This window comes from Peromyscus eremicus, chromosome 2, assembly GCF_949786415.1.
Source record: "Peromyscus eremicus chromosome 2, PerEre_H2_v1, whole genome shotgun sequence".
Taxonomy (NCBI): Eukaryota; Metazoa; Chordata; class Mammalia; order Rodentia; family Cricetidae; genus Peromyscus; species Peromyscus eremicus.
This window is the reverse complement of record NC_081417.1, coordinates 99,482,716-99,507,399: the sequence shown is the minus strand read 5'-3', so window position 1 is coordinate 99,507,399 and position 24,684 is coordinate 99,482,716. Positions and strand designations below refer to the sequence as shown.

General features: G+C 46.1%; 1 long non-coding RNA gene across 1 annotated transcript in view; it reads right to left on the bottom strand.

The window, feature by feature from the left end:
• LOC131903744 (uncharacterized) overlaps nt 1-24,684 on the bottom strand; it is a 42,028-nt gene that overhangs the window by 5,846 nt on the left and 11,498 nt on the right. Inside the window, exon 3 of the long non-coding RNA XR_009377582.1 lies at nt 10,392-10,554. This is a non-coding gene — a long non-coding RNA (uncharacterized LOC131903744). The remainder of the gene's footprint in view (nt 1-10,391; nt 10,555-24,684) is intronic.

Sequence of the window (24,684 nt, the reverse complement as noted above, 5' to 3'; positions counted from 1 at the left end):
TCCCAGAATCTGTAAGCACTGTGACTCTACTGTCTCTTCCAGTGCCTGGCACTGACCAGATGCTCCGTGAGTAGCCACTGTCTCTCTGATTTACCCTTCCCTGTAGTACCGAGAACTCCTGAAAGGCTGGCCACCGCTTTGCACATCTTTGTGTTTGCGTTCTCGGCACACACCCTGAGATAGTAAATGTTTGTTAAACAGACAAAGGAGTAAACAAAGGGACAGTAGAGGGATTTGGGGAAGTTCATTCTGACACACAAGTGCTGACAGAGCATGAAGGAAAAGGCTAGCCAGGCTAGGCTTAAGACTGTGACTTTTAAGCTATGGGCTCAGAGCATCAGGATCCAGCTTCAGTACCCCTGCCCCATAGTGGCATAGAGTCACGTTTGTATGCGGCCAGCACCCCTCCCCCACTGCACCACATGACAAGGGGCCTTCTCTGATCAGCCTGCTTTGGAAAACTGCTTGCACCTGGCCCTAGAAGAACACAATTAAAAGATGCTGTAAAAATTGACAGATCCCAGTGCGGAGAGCTGAAAATACATTACAATTCCGATCGAACTATAAATAAAGCCCCTAAATTAAATAAATCTCACACAATTATGGATTAAAACATGTTTAGTGTTAATGGCCTTGCACATGGACCCTGACTCCTGAAATTGTTGCTGAGGCTGCATGGCTGGGGGATTGCATCATAATTAACACCAGACCAGCCTTCAAGGAGCTGGCCTGAAGTTCAACTGGGAGTTTCAGGAAGAGAGGAGGGGGCCCCACTTGGGGCCACTGGCTATTCCTGGGGAAACTCTGACATGGAGATGGCAGTTCCCGCCAACGGCCTGACTCTGGACCCAGGCATCTGGGTTCTCCCTCCCTGGCCAATTTCCTTCCACAAATATACATCAGTACCATGCAAATGGTCCAACACTAGAAAGAATCATGGGAGAAACACTTGGACGTCCTGTTGTTTGCTCATCCCTAGCTCATTGCTTTAAAGTCCATATTTTAATATGATAACCAACAGTAATATTGTATATTTAGCTATATAGAGTTTCCCATAGAAACCCTCAAACTCACATTACTAGACCAAGGAAGTCGGTACCACTTCAAAGGATGTTCAAAATACAACAGCCAGGCAAAGGGTTTCTAAAGTTCAGGATTCCTTGTAAGAGGAAAACAAGGAGCCTAGGAACTTTATTTCAGATTCTTTCCTGTAGCAGAATCCAGCAGAGGAAAGAGGCTCCGGGTCCTGCACTGTGCTCCCTGGGCAGCATGGCCAGGCAGATGAAAGCAGGGCTCTAGAGTCTGGTGGATTGGGTTCCTGGGCCAGCTCTGCCACTCTCTAGCTACAGGCTCCTTTCTGTTTCCATGTGCACATCTCTACAGTGATGGGAAGAATACCAGTTGGCTCTCTATAGCTATGAATTCAACCAATCACACAGACAAAGTATTTGAAAAAGAAAATCATGTCTGCACAGAACATATAGAGATAGTTTTCATCTGTATTCCCTGAACAACATGGTCTAACAACTGTTTGTAGTATTCATGTGGTTCTAGGTAGCATATGTAATCTAGAGATGATGAATGTGTAGGAAGAGGATGGATGTGCGTAGGTTATTTGCAAAACCAACATTTTATGTTGATTCAATTTGAGGTTCTTCTGGGGTCCTGTAGCCAATCCCCTGTGGTTATAGAGAGTCATCAGTCGCTACAGAGAGTCATTGGTACCTACTTCTTGACGATAAGGGTATGTCATACTCAGCACATGTAGATGTCGCTGGCTGCTGCAGCTAGGCAGTAAGTCAGCACTCCTCTTCTTCCCACCGTGAGAACCCTTTGTGGGCCTGCTCTAATGCTGTGAGTGGAGAGTCTGTAGAGCTGGTTGTCACAAATGAGGCAAGCACAGCATGGCTCCGGGAAGACCCTCCTTGGTGGTGGCCTATGGCCTTGACCCTGCTGCCCGTAGCTGGAGAGGAGGCTGTAAGGACTCAGCTGTAAGGAGTCCATGTGATGATTCAGCAGGAGGCAGCCGCCGGACTTACTACCTTGGCCCCTGCAATGTGGTAACTCACTCCCTCGACTTTCTTCCAGACATCTTTCTGTTGTCTTATCCAACCCCAGAGAGGTTTTGGAGTCAGCTCCCCAAGGACAGTTACACTCTGGGAGGGCTGATTAAGAAAGCTGAGCCCCAAGGAAGAATGGCTTTCAACAGCTAAAAGACACTGTTGTGGGTCACCAGCTGCCCTGTGGTAAGGGATGTTCCTCTGCCAGAGATGGCTGAAGCCTGATTGTTCTGTTTCTCAAGAGTCCTCATCTAGACTCTGAACCCTGTTGTTCTCTGCAGATATTTCAGAATGCTCATCTTAGCTTGTCACTTCCTTACTTAAAAAAGAAAATTATGTCAGTGGGTCTCCCTTAGGACAAAGTACAAAGCCCCTTAAGAGTGTTTACAAGACAACAACAACAACAACAGCAAACCCAACAGTGTTTACATAAGAGGATAATTGATCTATCTTAATCTCTCCACTTCGTGTCCTGCCTTTCAGTCACACTGACTCTGTTTACAGCATCCCGGTCCGGTCCACACTCGCTCTCTGATTCTCCCATGGGATTTGCACTCTTTTCTAAGGTCCCAGCTTTCTCCCCTCTCTCTTAGGAAGCCTCATCTAGCTGACTTGGGGACTTGAGTTGGATGCTGCATCCCGACAAGGCCTCTCCCGACCTAGCCTGCAGAAGTTTGGAACTCTTCCCCGTGTTTGCTCAGCCTCCTGCTCAGCACCTGTATCTGGTGGCATGGCCCATTGACAGGCCCGATCCTTCCACAGGTAACAAGCTCCACAGGGTCAAAGGCTTTATTTCCTTCTCTCAATCTCCGCACATCACAGCCCCTCACTGAGAGGAGCACTCAGGAAACGCTGGCCCAATGAATGAATACGCTGTTCATTCTTGTGTCCCAGCTTCTCTGTGACTGTGGCTTTCGGGTACCACCACAAATGCTTTGCAGGAAGTTCAGGGAGAGATAAATGTGCCATCTTCTCCAGCCAATCAATAGCCAGAACCACAGGCTCCATGAAGGAAGATGGTTCTGCAGAATGGGCAGGCTTCCCATCCTGCCCTTCATCCTACATACCTTCTCCAAAGACCTCATCAGAATGGGACCATAGGATGCTTAGGGGCATGATCTATAGAAGGGTGGCTTTATTCTCTTAATTAAATACATTAGAGTGTGGAAAACGTGGCTTATATTGTGACAAGACTTATTTATTCCCAAAAGAAGAATGAAGGAAATCTTTCCCCAGGCCAGCAGGAAGGCAGGGCAGGACTCACCTTCAGCCTAGATGCCTGAGTGCAGCCACACGCTTGCCTAGGGCTAGTTCCCATGCAATCAGCCAGTGGTGTTGTGGAATATTATTTTAACTGTGTAAAGACATGTTACATTTGTTTGATTAACTAAAATTAACCTGGGGTCAGGAGGCTGAGTCAGCAAGTAGCTGACAGGAGTGGTAGGAAGGAACTAAGTGTAGCCAGGGTTCTTTAGTGGGGGCTGAGCGGAAGGACGGCCCTTTATTCCGGAGACACGAGCAAGGAGAGAAGGTTAGCTATTCGTTATTCAGCCTCTCGGAGCTAGCGGGATTTCACCTCAACCTTTGAATCCTGCGTTCTATAGGAGGATAAAAATTTAGGTAAAGTGTCCTTTAGCCATATGACAGAGCCAGTGCCTGAGGGAACAGAATTCCCACCTGGCTGCGGCCCATGCAGCCCATGCAGCCCAACTGCTGCTGGTAGCTGCAGAGTTGCATTTGCCGGTTGGGACAACAGTTGCTTAAGGTGCAGCCGCTGTACTGAGTGCAAAACAACTCATTGGCAGGCCATATCAATTGTCAAATAGTTTGACTACCAACACTGGGCAAAGACAAGACTTGCATGGACCAGCGTGTTTAGGCAGAATGATTATTTAAACTATCCTGGACACTTCACAGAGTCAAAGCTATGTAAGGACAATCCACAATCTACCTTCAACTCTGTCATAGAAACAGGATATGGTTGTACCCTGGTGTGGCATAAGTTGTTTTGTTATGTTAATGCTGCAGAAGTCCTTCTGGCAAGATGTGTGGAGTTGGGGGGAGAGGGGCATCGAGGCAATAGTGAAAAGTTTATGGAGACTGATACTTGCTGGCAAACTCCGAGTGCTGAAATGGGAAGGGAACTCACCAATTACCAGATCAAAATAAAAATGGATCCTTAGGTCATTTCCAAAGTGTTTTATTAATGAGAGAAGGGAGTGACAGGCGTCTGTTTAGATAGAGCATGGGAATGCACTGTGGCTTCATTCATTTGGTTTTATTTAATCACTACTTGTGGAGTATCTACAGTATACCATGGAAGGCCCTGGCCTAGCTGCTGTGGTGATGACTTTACCCTGCACACCCGACTTGAAATCAAGCTTCGCTGGTAGAGGATGGAGGATGGATCTGTCTTGCTCACACTTATCAGAAACCTCATTTTTATCCCGCCTCCCCCCACCCCACCAAGATGACAGTGTGTCAAGCCCTAGGTGCTGAATCAAGTGTATCTAAATCGAGGTTGGCTTTTTTTTTTTCTCACCAAAAGGCCAGTTAGTAAATGTGTTCTGTGTCCTTGCACTCTTTGTCACAAGTATTCACCTCTCTTGAAAGGGTGAGAAAAGAGTGACAGATACTACAAAGGAAACCTAGCACAGTGATGTTTAAAAAACAAAACTTCCTTTATCAAAAAGGTGATGGGCTGGACTTTTTTCCCCAAGTGCTACAGTTTGTGGACACTTGATTTGATTTTAAGTGAAAAACTGTTTCAGGACTTCTTTATACTTTTAAGTATTGTTAAAGGCACCAAAGAGCATTTGTCTACAAGGGTTATATTTATTGATGTTTACACAGAGAGATTACAAATTAAAATGTAAAAAAATATTTATATTACTTAAAATTAACAATAATAAATCCATTACATGGTAGCATAAATAACACATGTTTTCTGGAAAACATCTATGTTTTCAAAGAAATTAGTGAGATGCCACTTGACATTTTTGCAAATCTCTTTAATGTCCAGCTTAATAGGAGACAATTGGATTTGAATGTTTGCTTTTGTGTTCAGACTGACGCAATGAGCTCTTTTGGTTGGAGAGTCGATGTCAGGGGAAATAGTTGGAAAAGTCAAGGGCTCACAGAACCCCTGAAAATCCTTAAAGACACTCAGGGTACTCTCTGGATCCTTGGAAAACCTGGCCTTCACAGTCAGCCAGTCTCCCAGCTTCTCTTGCAGCTTTGATGACTAAGCAACTTACCTTGCTCTAATCAGTAAACTCGGAAAAACTGATTGACTTTATGAGCTTCATTTCTAAAATGGGAACAATAATAATAATGCCTAATTCCTTTCTAAATATTGAATAATTTGTAGACATAAAATATTTGTTTAGTACATGAATGATACGCATAAGCCGTGATGATGGGAGTCAATTAGAACTCACAGATGTCTGTTTGGGGTGCATTGGGTAATACTTGCCTTCTTGGTAAAGGACTGATTCCTGAAGTGTAGACACATCCCTGTCAAGTTCCTTCTGACACCACACTGGACAAAAGGTAATGTGGGAGAGAGGATACAGCAAAGAACAGGAAGGGGAGAGAGCTGAATATTTGTCATCGTTGTCCCTGAGATCTGTTGGCCAAATGCAGTCACAAGGATGAACTTTTGGTCATCTCTCTCTATATCCTCTAGATATCAGTGGTCACCAAATTGCTTGTGTCTCTATTTTATCTTCTAGATCATCTATGGTAGGCATAATTCTATAGATGCCCCTCCTAAAGAAAAAACTGCTGCCTTTGTGGATGTTTAATGAATCGCAGATCTAGAGACTGTGAAGAAGCAGCTTCACAGATGTCAAGTCTATGAAATCAGCCAGCCCAAGACTAAAGCAGACCAGTTTTCGCTTGATTAATTCACTTGAGCCTAGAGAAGCAGAGGAACTTCTCTGGCTGGCTTCATAGTAATAAGGTGGTGCCATGGCAGATGATTCTTAATCATAACCACTCAGAAGCCTGAGGCATGAAGATAGCAAGTTTAATGCCTGCCTGCCTGGGCCACAGAACGATGGACAACCAGCCTGCACAACTGTGTGAGATCCTGTCTCAACACAGATAAAGGAAAAAGGATTGAAGTTGCCTCTCACTAGTAGAGTTCTTGCCTAGTAGGTATAAGGCCCTAGATTCAATCCCCAATACTGCAAAACCAAAATAAATAAAAAATAAATAGATGATGATGATAACAGAAATGAGGAGGAGGAGATTTGCATGAGTAGAAGAGTTTAGCCATGCATGGATTTGAAGAGGAGACTCTTCATGGGAGGAGACTCTGAGAACACAGAGCCTCAGGAATCTCTAAAGGCTTAGGGGAACTCTGGCTAGAAGTCACCAAAGGCTCAAGTACTTGTTCTAGATTTGTATGGCACTGAGTTCTGCCAATGACTCGAATGAGCCTAGAACCGGATTTCCACCCAGAACTTCTGGTAATGAAGGGCAGTCAACATCTTGATTTTGTTTACTGGATCTTGTGGTACATCTGACCCAAAGAAGGTTGAAGTGGTGAGTCTATGTTGCTTTAGCAAGAAGTCTGTGGTAATATGTCACAGTAGCAACAGGAAACAAATGTATCTTCTCATCCAGCCTTTGGGTTTATGCTGATGGCCTCTTCTTCCCCTACCCTGTGCCTTCCCAGACTGACCCTGGGCCTAGGTCACCTTGAAAGAACACATTAAAAAAAAAAAGAACACATGGCAGTCTCCAACAGTGGCTGACAAACACTTCGATTGTAATAAAATCTCTCGGCAATTAGTACCAAAATGATGTCATTAAGAATAGCACAATACTTACTTTAAGAAAAGTAAAGGGAAATAGTAAAAAATAAAGTGAAGCAGGATATACCACAGTATGTACAATATATACTTTGAGAAAAGTAAGTATTGTGGTATATCCTTGCTTTCTTTTATTTTTCCCTCTCTAAACTATAATGGGTTCCTGGAAGGGCCATGTGCCATTTCCTCGGCTGGGTAGGTAGGGGAGATGCTGGAGCTGGTTCCTTCCTGGAGTCTACCTTGTTCTTTCTGTTGGTTTGGGGAAAGTTCACAATGATAACTGAGGCAGAGCTAAGTGGCTAGGAAAATGTGGTGACCCAGGAACACAGGAACAGAAGCAGCCAGTGTCCCATCAAGCCTCACCTGCATGTGTATGTGTTGGTCCTCCCAAGGCAGGAAACCAAGAAGACGTGACTCCACTTCTGGCCTGCTCCTCTCCTGACAACACAGTCACATTCCCAGATAAGCCATGTTCTCCTTGCTCACATCACTGAGTGTTGGTGTGAATGTTTAACACCTCAAACACACCACATGCACATTGGAAAACCAAAACAGGGCAAATGTGTTCATTGGATGTGGCCCTGGTTTATAGCGCTGGTCCTGATTTTCCTGCTAGGCCATGCTTCAATGTATGTGGTCTTCAACCACTCCCTGGGTGGTGAGAGCTCCTTCCTAGGCTTTCAGTGTCTGTGGTAAGGAGTGGCTTCCCTGGATACTGACCTTCCATTTCTACAATGGTGAACATGCATGTGGGATTGTGCGCATCTTGTACTATGTGCACAGAAAAAGATTTCCATATTTCCAGTGCTCTCCACACAGCTAGAAACGACAACTCTCTTCTCTTGTACCTTTGCCAGCCAGGCCAGGTTCTCCATTCTCCAGCACTGAGTATTATTTCATCAAAATCTTTGCTAATATAATAGGTGAAACAATAAAGAAAATGTCTCCAATGTTTTTTATGTTCCTTTTAGAAATGGATGATAGATGGGGTGTTAAAAAAACATAGTTTTGCCACCTTCTTTGTATACCTTCTTTGGCTAGTTTTAAATTGAATGCCCATTGTTTATCCTAACATTTTCTGTGAAGCCTTCATGAATCAGCAGTAGTAACTGTTTTCTGGCAGAGTTGTGAAAAAAAAATTCCCCAATTTTACTCATGATGATTCTGGTATACAAAAGTCAGCTCTCTGTTTTTAGGTTAAATGAAGAATATCGTTTCCCTGTAGTTTCCTATATTTCCCTGTGTTTGGACATTCTTTTCTCTCCAGAGATTACTAATAATTTATTCCCTTTCTAGTGTTTATATAATATTTTTATGCCTAACTTGAATCCAACTAAAATTTATTTCAGTTAATGATAAATGAGCTTGAAAAACTTCCCCCCGAAGCCTTTTTTCCGTTCTGAAGTTATTTATTTTTCAGCAGGGAATTATCATTTTTGTCTGGATCACAAAAGGAGTATCTGCTTAATATGGCGTTCAAATAATTGCTTAACTGTGTAAAATAGAAACGTAAGGTTGCCTCTGATCACCTCTGCATTTCCAAGGATGCTCACCATTAGCGGTTTGGTTTGTATCCATCTCATGTGTGTTCCACGTCTAAACTTAAAACAATGAAAATGGCTCGCTGCCATGAGACACTTTACTAAACCAGGGTCCTCTCTTTGCTTAACCATATAGAAAGCGTTTCCTACTGTGCTCAACCATAGAGATTCAACTCATGTGAAGCAGCAGTGGCGTGGCATCCTGCTGGATAGTTCAGAATTTATTTAATCCTCTGTTTACAAAACTAGATACTTCTAAGTTTCTTAACCGTGACAATCATCAATGAACAGTCTTACATGTAAATCCTAACACTGTGTAGTTATGGTCTCCGAGTTGATTCTTAGGGAATGGTGGATGTGTCCAGAGTATACATGCCCACTCTATCCACACCTCTGTGGAAATTGTTCTCTGTAAAGGATGAGCCATTTAGCCTCTTTACCAGCCATTTTGTGTCCTCATAGCATTATCAACAAAAGATGCCACGGATGCCTTTAGTTTTACAAACTTGATTGGTAAAAATACAATTTAATTTTCATTTTGTTGCTCATTTATGGGATGAGTATATGACAATGTCTCCCCTGTTCTCACTATATGTGTGTGTCTGTGTTAATTCTAAGCATTCTAAAATGGATACTTTGATGTAATTTTGTTTTTATAATCTTGACTTCTAAATGTAACAAGTATTCTATCCAATTCTTTCTAGTCAATTATCCTTTTTTATTCTGTCTCATGACTTTCTGGTCCAATTTTCTACAAGTTTAAACAATAATCATGTATGACAAATACGTTTTGAACCTTACTCATACAGGAAAATTTGATAATTTAGAATAAGAGTTGCATTTAGATGTAAAACTCACCTAATGCTATTTTCCCTTCTAGGGTAACTCCCAAATTGAAGACATCTTTTATGAAGTCTATTTTAAATAGTAGTGTAAGTTTTGGAAAATCTTTCCACATTAGTCAGAATTTTTCTGACTCTATACATTTAAAACCTGGTTTCTCATCTACCCACCCATTCCTAGAACAGGTCACTATCAAGGTATGACCTCTGACTCCGTTTCCCCCAGGACACCAGCTAAGTGAACACGGAGGCAAATGATCTAACTAGACATGAGGTAACTGGGAACCACCCACATATGCTGTGTAAACTAGCCCAAGCTAAATGTATCTTTGTCATGACCTGACCTGCATGGCTCTGGACTGGAGCAATGGAAAATAAAGAAATGACAGATATACATGCAGAAAAACTGGATCTGGTGGGCTGTGAGCTCTTACGTAGATGCACCAGCAGCCCAGAAACTCAGTATATTATATACAACTGACTGAGGGGGTGGATGAGCTAACCTAGGTAGGAGGTCTCTATAGTGGAGCTGTCCTGGGATGCAGATGGGAGGAAGAAGCTGTGGTTAATACTTTTGCATACAGTGTCAACATCCATACTTGGATCAGGGGAGGGCATTTGCTGTGGATCTGAGGCACTGGGGTCCTTGGCTGATGCTCATGTCATAAACGCTCATCCATACAGGGGTACACTCACCCCCCACTTATCTCCAAAGTCAACTTTTCCGCAGCCCAGCCCCAGTCCCTCAGTGCTCCGATTCCCACCTGTCAGACAAAGGTGAAGGAAGGTGAGTCAGAATGGACGAGGCGGCTTAGCTGACATAGTTACATTGTTTTTTCTTACAAAACCGACCCACATGTGAAGGCTGCGCTCTGCACACAGACACAGTGTCCAAACCCACCCAGTGCACACTGGAAACTGGAGGTGTGACTTATTATCCAATCTGTTGGCATAGGTGAATCACTCTAAGCCATCTGAGGATTCTCTGTCTAGTAGGAGTGGACGTGAGGAAAGGGGCAATTCGTGCTTCTAATAGCAGGGTACCGCTCCAGGTACAAAGGCCTTGTTGGGGGCAAGGGAGGGTCCTGTTGGGAGGTTCTGCTAGGTTTCTGTGTGCTAAGGTCCTACCTGGGGATGGTGTGTAGTCTCTCCCATGTGCCACTACGAGCACCCGGGTTCCCTGTCATGGCCGAATACGATGAGTATGGGCGCCCTTAACCTGTGGATTTATCAGGTGTCTCTCCTTTCCCCACGTTGCTCTGCACGTTGTTTCCACCAATTCTGTGGGAAGCTGGGGAGTAAATGACGAAGGATTAAAGGTCAGATAGGTGTGCAGAGGTTGCCTAACTCCCTCCCCACCCCACCCCTGTTCCCTCGCCCCTCTCCTTCACTCCCGGCTTCCTGTCAGCACAGGCTCCTGTCAGAATCAGACTGTATGTTTATTTACAGGCAGGTGGCCACTCCAGCTCCATCTCCTAAACCCACCACCTCCCTCAGCCTGGCTCGCTCCTCTCTAGAATAGGGGTGAGTAGCATTGTTTGAGGAGGAAGAAAAGAAAACCAAGAACAAAACAACAACAACAACAAACCTTCCCTGCAAAGCCCTAATCTGGGTCTGCTCTCAGCAAACAGTGCTCGGGTTCCCTTCCCTTCCCTCCAGCGGCCCTGGCCTGTCTCTCACCCTGCTGGGGGGTGTGGGGCTCTCCTGTTCAGATAGTCACTGCCTGTGGTGGCCTCACCACTTGACTCTCTGTGCTCTCTCCCCTGGCAGATTTTAAGTTTCCTGGGGACGTTGTGGGGTAAATCCTCATTTCCCCGAAAAGAAGCACCGGGTCTCCTTAGGGTCAACACATTATTGCTTTGGCCCAAGCTGTGGCCGAGCTTGTCATCACTGGGTCTTCTAAACACAACATAAAGCAAATTACCACCAAATCAACGTAGACATTGGTGGGAAGGGAAGACAGTCTGCTAGTGTTTATCTCGTCAGATAAATCACCAAGTAACCATACCAGATTTGTGGAAGAGGCTTCGGTTCAGTTTTGTGGAAGGGACATGTGAGCGACCCAAGTTGTTCAACGCACTTGACGGTTTAACTTTTCTTATTCACGCAGAGGCTTGGACTCTACAGGACTGCTGTGTGTCTCCCACCACAGTTCTGGTGAAATGGTGAGGATGGGTACTGTGGATGAGGCAGAGGGCACTTTGGTTGGGACACTCACGAATGCCTGTTGAGATGGTGTCTCCACCCTGTGATGGCTCTCACGTGGTTTGGTGGCTTGTCACCTTTAGGTCACCCTCCCATCCAGTCATGTGCATTCTGTTAGGGCTCTGGCTCCAAACCGCTATTGCCGGCGCTGAGCCTCTACCCCATGCGTTCTGCTGAAGTTCAGTAAAAGAGTTTGAGTGTGAAGTGTCCCTGATAGGTTAATGTGTTTGAACTCACGTTCCCTGTTGTTGGTGGTGTTTGGGGAAGTTAGGGAGCTATGAAAGTGGGACTGTGAAAGAGAAAGTGTTTTATTCGTGTGTGTGTGTGTGTGTGTGTGTGTGTGTGTGTGTGTGTGTGTATGTGTGTGTGTGTGTGTGTGTGTGTGTGTGTGTGTGTGTGTTTGCACTTATGAATCTGGCCAAAACTCTCTGCTTCCAGATCCACTAAGAAGCTATACTACCAGCTTTTACCACCAGAGATAAAAACATTAATCCCTGCGCCTTCCCCACCAAGGAGGACTGTGATCCCCTCAAACTGAGAGCCAAGATCAGCCTCTTCTCCCTTAAGTTGCTTCTTCTCAGTTTGTTTTTTTTTGTCACAGTGAGAAGACAAGTAGTTAACATTCCCAGACCCAACCTTCACACTTACGCCCTTTCTGCTCTGATGTCATTTAGCTGTCACAACTGTCTCTTTCTTCAGGGTTTCCAGTCAGCTCCATCCAGCTCCAGGAAAAGCTAGTTGCTCTCCTGAGTGACCATACAGTTCCTTCTTCAAGTGTTCATGTTGTCCACTGCCCTTCTCTCCTCCCTGTCCTTCTGTCCTCTCTGCTGTCTTCTCCCTGTCCTTCTGTCTTCTCTGTTGGCTCCTCCCTGTCCTTCTGTCCTCTCTGCTGGCTCCCCCCTGCAAGTCTTTGGTCTTTCCTTTGGCTTTTCTACTGTGACCCTAAATGAATTCATCCAAGCAAGTGATGCTAAACACCATCACCATTAATATCCAGATGACTTTACATTTATCTCTTTGGCGTCAACCCTCCCTGGCCCCAGGCTTCACTATACCAGCAGCTCCTTAATCTTGACTGAGTCCCTCAAGGGCATCCCTGGTTCAGCTTGCCCCTGAGTGACATCTTGTCCAGTTAGTCTGCATCTGAGGAAGACTGGCCCACCTTTATCCAGCTGCTCCTGCCTAGACCACCGGCCATGAGGATTCTCAGAGCCCTCACTGCCTTCAAATCCTTTCGGTCTCTTCCTCCAAATAGACCCTGCTGTCCATGCTGCTAAGTCAGCCAGTTCTTAGCCAACTCATCTGTATCCCCCCCCCATCCAAGTTTTCCTCCAGAAAGCAGCTGAAGGGCCCTGATGAGAAGAACATACGTGTGCCAACCCCAAGACTCCTTCCCACACACGTGAGGTGACTTCCACACTCCTCACTTGGGTTACCCAGGCCCTGTGCTCTTCCAATGTCCTCTCTGGTCAGACTATCTGTTTCCCTGACTCACTCACCTCTTCCTAGAATACACTCAAATATGCCTTCTTAGAAACCTTCTCTCTTTGCTTTCTTATTCTTGCTTAAGTTTGGCAGCTTGGTGAGCCCCCCACCCCCACCCCAAGATTTGAAGCAGCAGCTTTCCTTCATCACCTTTCCTTCCTTCCTTCCCCGTCGCCATCAGAACATCTCCTGGGACTGTATGTCCGCTCGCATTCCCCTCTCCTAGATCAGCACGCACTTCTGCAAGGCGAGCTGTGGCCTTTTGGTTGCTGACAGCGCTGCGCACTTAGTAGGTCCTCAATGCCCATGTGCCTAACGGAAGAAGAAGGAGCCTGTTTCCCCGTGGCTGAACAAGAGAGCTGCTCTCAATGTCTTCCTGCATTTGCTTCCGCCTTCTCTTTGGGGACAGAGGCCATTGCTCTCTCTAATTGCCCACAATATTCACTCAGTGTTTGATGTGCGCTTGTGGGTACAGGGTGGAGAGGATTGTCTGAGCTCATAAGAACTAAGATTAATGACATGAGTGCTCACTGGCGACTATCTGCTGAAGGTTTCATAATGGTGGAGTAGAGTATTGTTCTATTGTTAAAGGAAGATAGCAACTCTGTAGAATCCTGGTACCAGGGCTAGCAGTGGTTAGAAATAGCTGGGTCTGAGCGAGGGCCCTTGTTAGGTCTTCCCCCTTACTTAGTAACGTGGAGCTTCCCTTGGATGAGCGGACCAATGACACAGGATGAGCAGCTGAGTTAGCAGAAGGTAAAATGCCTGCTCTGTTTTGTCCTCTGCTCCTCCAGGAATGACTAGATGGAAGGTTTAGTGAGGACATGAGGAAAGCCACTCTGCAGGAACTGGAACAGGCCCTAAGCAGCCTACTCAAAGGAGGGTTTGCATTAGAACTCAGCAGGTCCTTTCCCCTGAGGACAGGCCAGAGTCAGCAAGAGTGGCTGCTCTTTGAGACCACGGCCACACCAGGGCTCCTCTAGCCCTGCGCTTCAACGGATATCAGCAGAGTAGCCCAAGTCACCCATTTATTCTGCAGTTAACCCCATTTACCATTCCACTTCCAGGCTGACCTTGTTGCACCAGCTAAGCATGGGGCTATAAATCTTGGTCAGGACATCTGGGTGTGGGGCACCTGAGCAACCCCGACGCTAGTTCCTTAAGGAAACTCATTTCTTGTAATGTGAGCTGTGCGGAGGATGGCCATGTCAACTTATTAGACTTTTTACTTGGTCCTATTGATTCTGCTTACCCCAATGCAGCCCATAATGCTGGCTAATGTTATTGACAAGCCATCAGTCTTGCACAGAAGTGTGGGGCTTGCAGCTCTCTCAGAACCACAAAACCCTGGTGGTAGACAGTTGATGGAGAGCCGGAGTAGAACAAGCAAGCTCTTACACCCTGTGCAAGCCAGGGTGCATTAATGAAAGACATACACTTGGTGGCAGGAGACAGATGCGCTTCTACAGAAGCCATTTGTGTATGAAATAATTATGAATGTACAGTTGAATCACACATTTTCATTACTGAGTGTGTCCAACACCCTTTCTTGGTTCATGTTTTCTTGAAGATGAAGAGCTGTTGGCTTCACTGTAGCGAGGTAATGGGTAACAGGGACATGGGACATCTTCAAGGAAGTCCTAAGACACTCCATCTCTCATCACCGCAAGTCCCTGATAGCTATCCCTCCTAGGAACATTTGTTTGTTGAATGACTTCCCTCTGAATTGGACCAGCCCTGTTCCCAGAGGGAGCTCAGTGCTGACCCAGTCTCAGAAGGACTCAAATTTTCAGTGTCTTAAGCCTGCAAATCAAAGGCTGCCTAGAAGGGCCAGCAAAGTTGGAGCTGCTGACAGGGTGGAAGAGCGGAAGAGAGACCCTGAGTGTGGCATTTTAAAAAGGCCAGGGCAATCGGAATGTAAAATGGTGCCTTACACCTTTAGAAAGAAGAGCACTAAGACTCCCCAGGTCAGCATCTTCCAGCAAAGCCCAGAAGAGAAGGGGTGATTCTGAGCCCCAGTCCCCATAGTTGTTCTGGTTGTCAGGAAAATCTCAGTGGGTATTCTTGTGTCTCTTACTGTGCGTGTCTACAGTGATGACTACACTACACACGCCACTGAGTGAATGGAGCAGTTGACCTTGGGCTTTCCTTGGTGTTGGCAGATACAGAGCAGTGAATTGGGTTATCTCTAGGAAAGCTTGGATGGAGTTTTCTAGAAGCCATGGGTAAGTGGAGTCACTGTGGATTGTTCTGAGCAGAGATTCTGGAGAAGCCAACAGTCACACAGCTGTTCCAGAGGTTTGAGGGCTTCCTTCAGGGACTCAAGTCCTGGCATCCCATTCTTCAGTCTTTCCAATATCTACTTTACCTCTCACCCACCTGGGTCTCCTCCCATGCTTATCCTACCGCTAGACATCATTTCTACAGCAGCTTTGGAGCTCAACACAAAAGAAGCTCTTCCTAAACGCTGGCAGGCTGGCCAAAGATAACTAGTTTCTTGCTCAACGTAAGCTTCTACCAGAAGCAACTCGTTATACACACTTTGCTATCTAACTCTTAAAAGTTTTATTGGTCAAATAACCCCTGGGGTATATATGGGAAGACTCTATACCCACAAACAAGATCTTAGGGCTTTTAAAACGCTAGAATGCTCTCCTCCTAACAGGACCTAATCCATGCCCCGGTGAGCAAAACAGGCCAAGTGTAGCTACTCAGAAGGAAGTAACCAGAATGGCAGGGAGAAGAGGAGACCAGGGCAAAGAGAGCTTTGCTAAGGCTAAGGCTTCAGTGAGTGTATGAGGGTAAAGGGAAGGCACAAGGAATGTCGACAAAGCAGTAGGTACCTGTGATCAAGCCTCTTTGTCCTCATCACATACACATATACTCACAAAAGTGTGCACTCATGCGAACATACATACATCACACACAAAAATGCATGCAGGCTCCCAGAAAAAATATATTAGTCCAAACATACATTCAAATATACACAAACACAAAAATACTCAAATAAATATGCACAAAAAACATGTTCATACATAATCCACTCTCTCACAGTAAGAAGAAGGGCATGAAAAGCGAAATTGGGTTTCTGTCCTTCAGAAGGTGACCCCTGCCTACTCCGTGGTTCTTCACGGGCCCTTGGCTCCTCACGGCTATTATTTGTCGTCACCTCCACACTAGTCTCCTCTTCCAACTCCAAACTTTTGGAGCTATAGCTTCACTGGCTGGTGGCTTCCTGGGTCAATTGTTCGTGATTAGCTGGGTGACCTTCACAAGTTCCTTAGCCTTTTCTTCCCTAGCCCCTCCCCATGTAAAATGAGGATAATAATACTTGTCTGGGGTTTGTTGAGAGGATGATTTAAGGGCTGGAACCACTTGGAATTGTGCCTGGCACACAGTAAGTACTCAAATCCCATTCCACAATATTTCACCCTCATAACATTCAGGAAAATGTATTTTAGATGAGGAAACTGAGGTTAATGATCAAATGATTTATCTCAGACCCCACCTGCTCATCTTCTCTCAAAACAGAAATGCTCTGCCACGTTGCTTTGGGTTTGCAATTCTCAGTCCTGTAACGCCAATGGCACCTCCAGAGCCCTCTGCCTGGGGCAGGGGGGTCTCCTTTGAAGTCAGTCACAGCTCTGTTTTCACCTTCTTTGAGTGTTTGATCTCCTCAGATCTGTCACTGTGAGGTCAAGTATGAACCTGGTATCAGGCTTTCTGTGCAGAGCTGGGGTCATGACCTTGGTCGCCAATACAACATAAGTGGTACAGAGCTTGGTGGCCATTAGGAGCATGTTCTATCTTTATGGGGAGGGATTTAGAAAACAGATACAGTCAATAGGCACCGTTAATAGGAACCACCAAGACTACTGCATTCTTCAAGGTAATGACCTCCCACAGGCAAGGAGCGTGACTGCTTAATCACTTTGATACTCTTGGGCACATTTGTCTTTAATCTTTATATTTTAAGCTAATGGCAGCAAAACTAAGGACTTTCAATTCTGATTTTCTTCTATAAGAAAGCAACTTTTCCCCATCGAAGAAAAAGAAGCATCCAAAAAATATAAATGATGTTTAGTTTGAATTGGGAACTTGGCACCCTGTGAACGCCTAATCATTCACTCACTTGTTTGCTCTGGGGATGATCTCCAGTCTTAATATACTTCTCCATTCATGGCTGTCAGAATTGTTTGGACCTTATCTTTAGAGAGTCCTCACATTAAGTAAAGGCCCACAATTCTCCCCAGAAAGCACTTAGACTGAGAGTATGATACCACTAAGAGACGCTCGGGAACATAAAGATTAAGAAGGAGCAGCAGCAAGAGCGAGTTTGAAAGTAGCCAGGGATCCAGGGAGATGTTTGGCACGCATAGACAGACTACCCTAGTCTCTGCTCCAGAAATAACTCTGGAGAGGTCACTCCTCAAACCCCTGCTAATGTGGATTCACTCATGAGCATTTCCAAAATATTTCTTTTGTCCACTGCTGACATGGCACTATGTGAGGGAGCTGAGGATGGTCCTGTCCTTCAGCTGTTGACAATTTAGTGAAAAGAGACTAACATGCTCGAAGTCATCCAATAGCCACCAAAGGTTGAAGCGACGTCTAAATGGAGCACATTGGAGACAGTTGGAGGAGAGAAATGTCAGCCTGTGATCATTGAGGCATGACTCTGGAAGTCCTGGATTGATGGCAGTGATGACAGGAAGAAACGGAAGGAAGTCCTCAGGGTTCCATGAATCATAAACAGAGATGGCTTCAGACACTGACGAGTGTTCCCTGTGAGCTGGCGTTACTACAAGCCACACGCCCTCAGAGAAATACAGATGGGAGGAGAAATCACGTTGCCAAAGCTGGCAGGGCCACTGAGTTTGAGACCTCTTGGTTTGATGTGGTGGCACCGCACTGGAGGCCACGCCAGTATTGCTGTGATAGAGATCATTGAGTGGTGACATGTGGTCACTGAAGAGCCTTGGGTCCTGGAATTGGCCCTGGAAGAAAACACACGTCCGGTGGGACAGTCTGAGAACCAAGAAGGGAAATGGGAAGGGAAGTCAGGAGAAGTTTCTAAGGCCTGTGCATGTTCAGTGGGAACACACACTTCCAGAAGCCCTAAAATGTGAAGTAGGAAATGATCATTTGCTCTGGAAGTCAGTATTTTCCTGAGAACCTTGGAGGAGCAATTTCAATAGAGTCGCGCGAGAGGAGGACTCAGGAAGAGTGAGAGCGGAGACTGTAGCGGCAAGAGATGCCACTTTGACCCAAAGGCTAGGCTCTACCAAGGAACTATCAGTCAGGGTGAGTGGGCCAAGTCAACCTGCAGCCTGGGCCCATGACAGTGAGGCTGAGGCTAGGCAAAGGTAAATCTGTGAGAAAAGTCTCTCAAGAGTTAGGGGGAAGAGGAAGGAGACATCTAGAACGTAAGGAAGAGGATGAGAATGACCAACTAGAATAGTCGACAGAAGGCAGGAGACCAGGGGGTCAGGCTTCTCTAACAATAGAACTATGGCTTTTCAAAAAGTAGACAGTCCTGTCAGCTGGACACTGGAAATTACGAAGGCAAGACTGGTGGGGAGCCGTTAGAGAGAGAAACTGTAAGTTCTCTCTCCACCAAGAGGTGGGTGGACAGGCAGCTGGTAAAGCCCACAGAGGAGAGGGCCTCAGAAGAGAGTCCTTCTCCCTTGGGGCCCAGAAAGTAGGGAAACGTGTTGATGTGGGGAGGAAGATGAAGTCTGCATTGAAACTTTGGGAGAGGAGGGACCAACGAAGAAGCCGAAGAGCTTGATTCCAGGACCTCCCCCTCCAAGTCAGAGATGCCAAATTGCTTTCTTTTTGACCTTCTTGGTGAGTGCTACACAGTTCCTGAACTATCTATGGCTGACACAGTGGGCTGAGGAGTGGGAAACCGGAGCCGATGTAGCATTTCTCCGAAAAGTTGAAGGGACCAAAGTGAGAGTCTCCTGGGAGGAAGGAGGCCCTGGACTGAAATGAAGACATCTTCCCACGGCTCCTGGCAACAGCCCGGACTTAGGCTATGCACCAAGCCAAGTAATGTAAGAGAAAGCAGTGCTAAAAGGATTCTGTGAAAGCTGGTTCAGAGAACTTCGTGTATAAACATCCAAATCAATGAGATTAAGCTTTTGCCCAGCAATATTTGATGTTTAATAACACAGATAATCCTGTCTACCAAGCCTGGGGGCTAGGGGTCAAAGCAAGATAGCATTTCCTGACAGGAATCACACGCTCTCAATACTGATACTGATGATATTATCTGGCAGATGTGAGTGAGTGTACTGACCCAGGTCCTTCAGATGTAAGTCACTGAAAGCCTGGTGACAGAAGTCCCTCTGTCATCTCTGACCTTCATGTGACAAAACAAGAGGTACTGAGATTTAAGGGACTTGCTCAATGACCCACAGGCCTGACATCAGTCCCAGAGTCTGGACCCAGGTGGTCAGAGTTCCTTGAGAGACACTCTCAATACCATTGTCTCAGAGCACATATGGGGTGTTAGCCAGGCGAAGGCATTACACTAGGGTGAATGACCTGCCTAGCCTGAAGAGCTCAGCCAGTTGTTTCAAGGTACAACTTTTCTTATGAAAGAGCAATTAGTAATTTCCCCAGGATTCCTCGCCCCTTGTTTCTGCCCTCCAGCACCCATTTCTTGAACGGGAGAATATACAAATACAAAAGATGAATTGGACTTAAATGAATGGATAATTACACTATTCCTGGCCTATTAACTACAGCAGATTCATTAGTTCTTTGGAGGAAAACAAAGCATTGGATCTATTGCTGGTAGAACTCCTCCAGCCTGTGTGCGTTGCTTCCTGTCATGTCCCTCAGTGGACTTGGGGGGAATCCACTTCCAAACCTGCTTCAGGCCGGACAGGAAGAACTCAGCACTCCTGCCATCACCCAGGCCACCTTCGGATCTGCACAGTCCAGTCCCTCAATTTCCTCTGGCACAGGTTTTCTGTCTACTGTTTTCTTTACAGTGTTTGCCTTGGTGCCCTGGTTCTGGCTTTCATTATCTCTTATCTGTGCTATTGTAATAGCCTCTGAACGGAGAGAAGCAGGGGATTTAGAGTCAGATGGATCTGAATTTGATCTTGACTCTACTACTCATTTGCAGTTTAACCCTTGGGCAAATGTCTGGGTGTGTTGGATTTCAGTTTCCTTATCTGTAAAGAATGGAAAACAATACCTTATCTCACAGGTGTGTAAGGATAGAATGGAAGTGTCTACATCAGGTGCCTAGCACAGGGTCACCGCTGATGCTATTATAATTTGAGGATATCATTATTCCATCTCCCATCTCCAGATCAGACTAGATATTGCTGCCAGATGAATCACCTCCAAATACAATTCTGATCATGTCAGGAAGACGGGATGTCACAGCCTATCCTTCTGCGAAGCTGTAGTTGCCAATGGAGCCTGTTTATAATGGGAGCATCTTACCTCACTTTTCCCAGTCTGGATGCCAGAACCCTGACTACAAGTCAGGCAGCTCCTGCTCCACCCACTCACCCTCTCTATAAAAATACCTGGAGAGGTCCTCGGCTCACAAAGACAATGCGGTGGTTTGTTGCCGGTGAGAGGACCACTGCGTACCTCACGGCTTGGCTAGGCTGTGCAAGTCTGTGTGATGGGAGAAGAATTTTTGGAAATGTCGACAGTCCCCTCCTTCAGCGTTCTCTGGCCCTTTGCCCCCTTCAATTAGGGAGATCATTCTGTATTCATTACCTTGAGGAAAACAATGTGGTGAGAAAGAGGGGGAGCTTTTTCCTAACCATGGAGTTCACTGAGCCCCTTTGCGGAAGGAAATAACTGGTTAACGAACGTTGAAGGATGAATTGGGACTTAAGAGCACATGGTTGTGGGGGTTGTCCTGCTTGAGGGGCTACACCTTGCCTCTAGCTTCAGGCAGTCAGGCACCCTCTGATCCATGGCATCAGTACTCCCAGATCTTAGTCAGCTTCTCTCCCTGTGGCCTCCACAGGATTCCCTGCATAGCAACCGAAATGTTCTTGGCATCCTACAGGGACCGCTCCTCCGTGCATGGGGACTTCTCACTGGCACTGGCTCATCTGGCTAACTCCTTTGGACTGTCCAAGGATCTCCAGGACAGAGAGGATTTGTGTTCACCCAGTCACACCAGTGCAGTGCACACCAAATCACACACAGCAGGACACAGATACAAGTTAACCAGCCATGTGTTGGTTCTAGTCGGACAAGAATTCATCAGCTCCAAAGAACACAACTAACAGCAAGAATTCAGAGGCAATTTGGGGGTGGGACACCTGCCTGGTGCCTCTCGAATGGATGCTTCAAATGCGATCAGAAGGGAGGTAAATTGTGGGCTGATGGGGGGGGGTGTCCTTTCCCTTTTTACTTAAGAGGTCTCCTTCCCATGGCCTTCTGCTTTGATGGAGCTTCTGGGGGAAAAGTGGGTGGCAGGAACAGAGCTGATCCAGTCAACCGGAAGAGGAAGGCAGTATGGCACTGTTCCATTGGTGCCCTGGTCCTTGACACTTCGTGTTGTTCTCATTGGGGCTTCTTTCCATATAGACTCTGGAGTTTGCCCTGAGACATCAGCAAGTGTGTTACCTACAGAGACTTGATAAAAATGATACTCGATAAAAATGCTTACACAATGAGGTTTGTTCTCTTAGGCCCTTTCTTTGGAGGTCAACTACAGGTGGCTGGAGAAGGAAAAGATGTGTGGAGATAACTGAGGCACATCAGCTCTTAGCTGCATTAATTGCCCAACTACAGGTGACTCCTTCATTGACAGTTCCCCAGTGGAGCTCCAGAAGAGTGTAGCTGCCCAAGAAAGCACAGCATATGTGAGCTAGAGTGGAACCTTTCTTACTGAGCCCCACCCATGTGACAGACTCAGATGCAAATAGATGATGCTGTCATCTTAAATCTTTAAATCCAGGACAGATTGTCATGCAGCAAAGGACAACTGGAATTCTTTCTTTCTAGTAAATGCTTTTCCATCGAATCGCAAGGATTTCCCATATGTCAGAGACCTTGACCTTGTCCAACTTGATAATTATATTCTCAGTTCCTAGCACCCCTTAGTAGGTGTGCAATAAATATTTGTGGACTTTACTACATAAATCAAGGACTGTTGTATTATGAGGGTTGATTTTCTGGCCACTTCTCTTCCTCCTAAGCCATGAGCTTCCTACCCTTGAAGCTTCCATTTACTGTTGATAAATGGTTGGCAGGGTTCTAAGAGATCTATATATGTGATGGTATAGTAAAGAGAACTTTGACTGCTACTTGTGGACTTTTGGTTGACTAAAAGCTGAGGGCAATGAACAATAAATACTACCTTCTGAAAACTGGGGCCAGACACATTGGAAGCACCTGATAGGAGATGACTAAAATCTTTTCTGTCCATTTTTTACCTCCACCTTAGGAAAGAGAAAGTCAGAGAGGCACTGGGGGTTTATGAGTAGGGACTAGAAACTACACCAAGACAGCATGGGTTCAAATCTCTAATCTACCACTTACCAGCTGTAAGAGCTTGGCTGGATCATTTAACCACTATACTTTTGTGTACTTACTTGTAATGGGAAGAATAATGAATATCAAAAGGCTTACATGTTAATTTCTTAGAACAGTGTTTAGCTCATGCTAAGAGCCTGGGTCAGCTAATATAAGTAGCATCAGTTCGAGTGAAGAGATCTTACATGTGAGGTAAACACATATGGAAATAGTTCCACAGTAGGGAAAGCCCAAGTTTGAGGTTGCCAGAGCAGGACTGACTAGGCATGAACCCCAACCCTATTCTCTAGCTAAATCGTTGGACAAAAGAAACTTCTAGAGCCTCACTGGCATGCTCAGTGGTGAATATGGTAAGAGAATTCTCAGAAAACTAAGTGTTGGTACATGGAGACATCGAGACTTCAAAGTCTAAAGGAGAAAGGCTAACGGAAAGACAGAATGAGGAGACAGGGCTGAACGAGGCATGGTGCACACCTCAAGCTGGGAAATGATGATGGTGAGCTACTGGCCTCCAGTGTTAATAGGACAGCCCAGTTGGGTTCTTATCCGAGAGGAGGGCCTTCCCAGAGCAATGCCCATCCCATGTGGAGGATGCACCACCTATGCGGACAGGCCTCGGGTGTCAGACAGAGAACCACGCAGGGCTTGGCAGTATCAGCTAAATCAGTAGGCTATTCTGGCACACATTATAGACCTAATGTTTGGATCTTTCTCAAGTTCATGCTAAATTCTAATCCACCATGGGATAGTATTAGGGCCTTTAGAAGGTGATTGGGCCTCATGAATGGAATCAGTGCCTGTATGAAAGGGCAGCTGATGAGCTCCCTCTCTGCTTCTGACACATGAGGACACAGAGAAAGGATGCCCCTAGGAGCCAGGAAGCAGGGTTACTGAGTTTGTCTTGGGACGATGCTGGGAAGTTTAGTGCTAGGACGATCTCAACCATATCAGTTTCCAAGAACAAGACCTTCCCGAGGGACTGGTGACATTCTTGGCTCCACCTGAGTCACCTTCCCAGGAGATGGGCAGGTGCAGAGTGGGCAAGCAGAAAGGTCAAGAAGCATAAGGCTGCCACTGCAACATGTTCCATTCTATCGACCTCATCCCGCTTTATCCTCACAACCGTTGGTAGAGGTAAAGAGGTGCGTTCCCTTCTTGTGTAGGTGTGACAAATCACCTGGTTTGCCCAGGGGGTCACATGTGATGGAGGGGAGAGCTGGAGTGTGCTTCCGCCCTTCTCTGACAGAGGAAGAAGGGCCAAGTGTTTCCTGGGGGAATCGCTCCTCACGATTCTACATCTCAGCATTTGTCCCTGTCCCCAGCACACATGTCCCCAGCAAGCTGTCTATCTATGCCTGAAGAGCTGCTGAGGTCCCTGAAGGTTGACCTTAGAAGATTCCTTAGAGCCAAATACAGTCCCACCCAAAGCCTTAGCTTGCTAGCAGAGCAGAGGAGAGCAGTTATTCTTCTCAGTGGCTCTCCTCGGGTTCTTTTGAACCCTGCGTGGACTCATAGCAGATACGAACATAACCTGGAAGAGCCCAGGTAGCAAACACACACACACACACACACACACACACACACACACACACACCAACAACAACAACAACAACAACATCTGATACAGTACCAAGCAGCAAGAAGGACATCTACCTTTGCTATCTCTCTTAAGATCTCAGCAGAGCAAAATTGTTTGCTATCAGGAAATACCAATGACCCAGAAGACCTAAATCAAGCAGCAAGCATGCTTCTGTCTGCTTGCTTTCTTTCCCTCCACCAGGTATCACTGGGTGGGATGGAAGAGGGTCCTACATGACCGCTCCGGGGAAGCAATGTGGTGTTTCTACTTTACCTTCTTCACAATCAGTCGGTTTCACAGGAAGGGGAAAGACAGACAAGAAGTCAGACCCAGTGTACAACTGTGAACAGAAAGGGGCCAGGATTCCCAACACCCTTGGCTTGGGTGTGGGCCCTACTTACCTTTGACCACGGGTGTGTCTGATGTTCTGGGAATTCACATTATTTCAAACAAAAGCTTAAAGCCACACACTGAGAGCATGGTCTCTGGAGGTTTAGAAAAGCTGCTCAATTTCCCTGAGCTGCCCCCAGGAAAGCTCCTTCCAGTTCCATTTGCGCTTTGCAGAGCATTTTCACAGACATCCTTTCATTAGAGCCACACAGCAATCACCCCACCCCATCCATG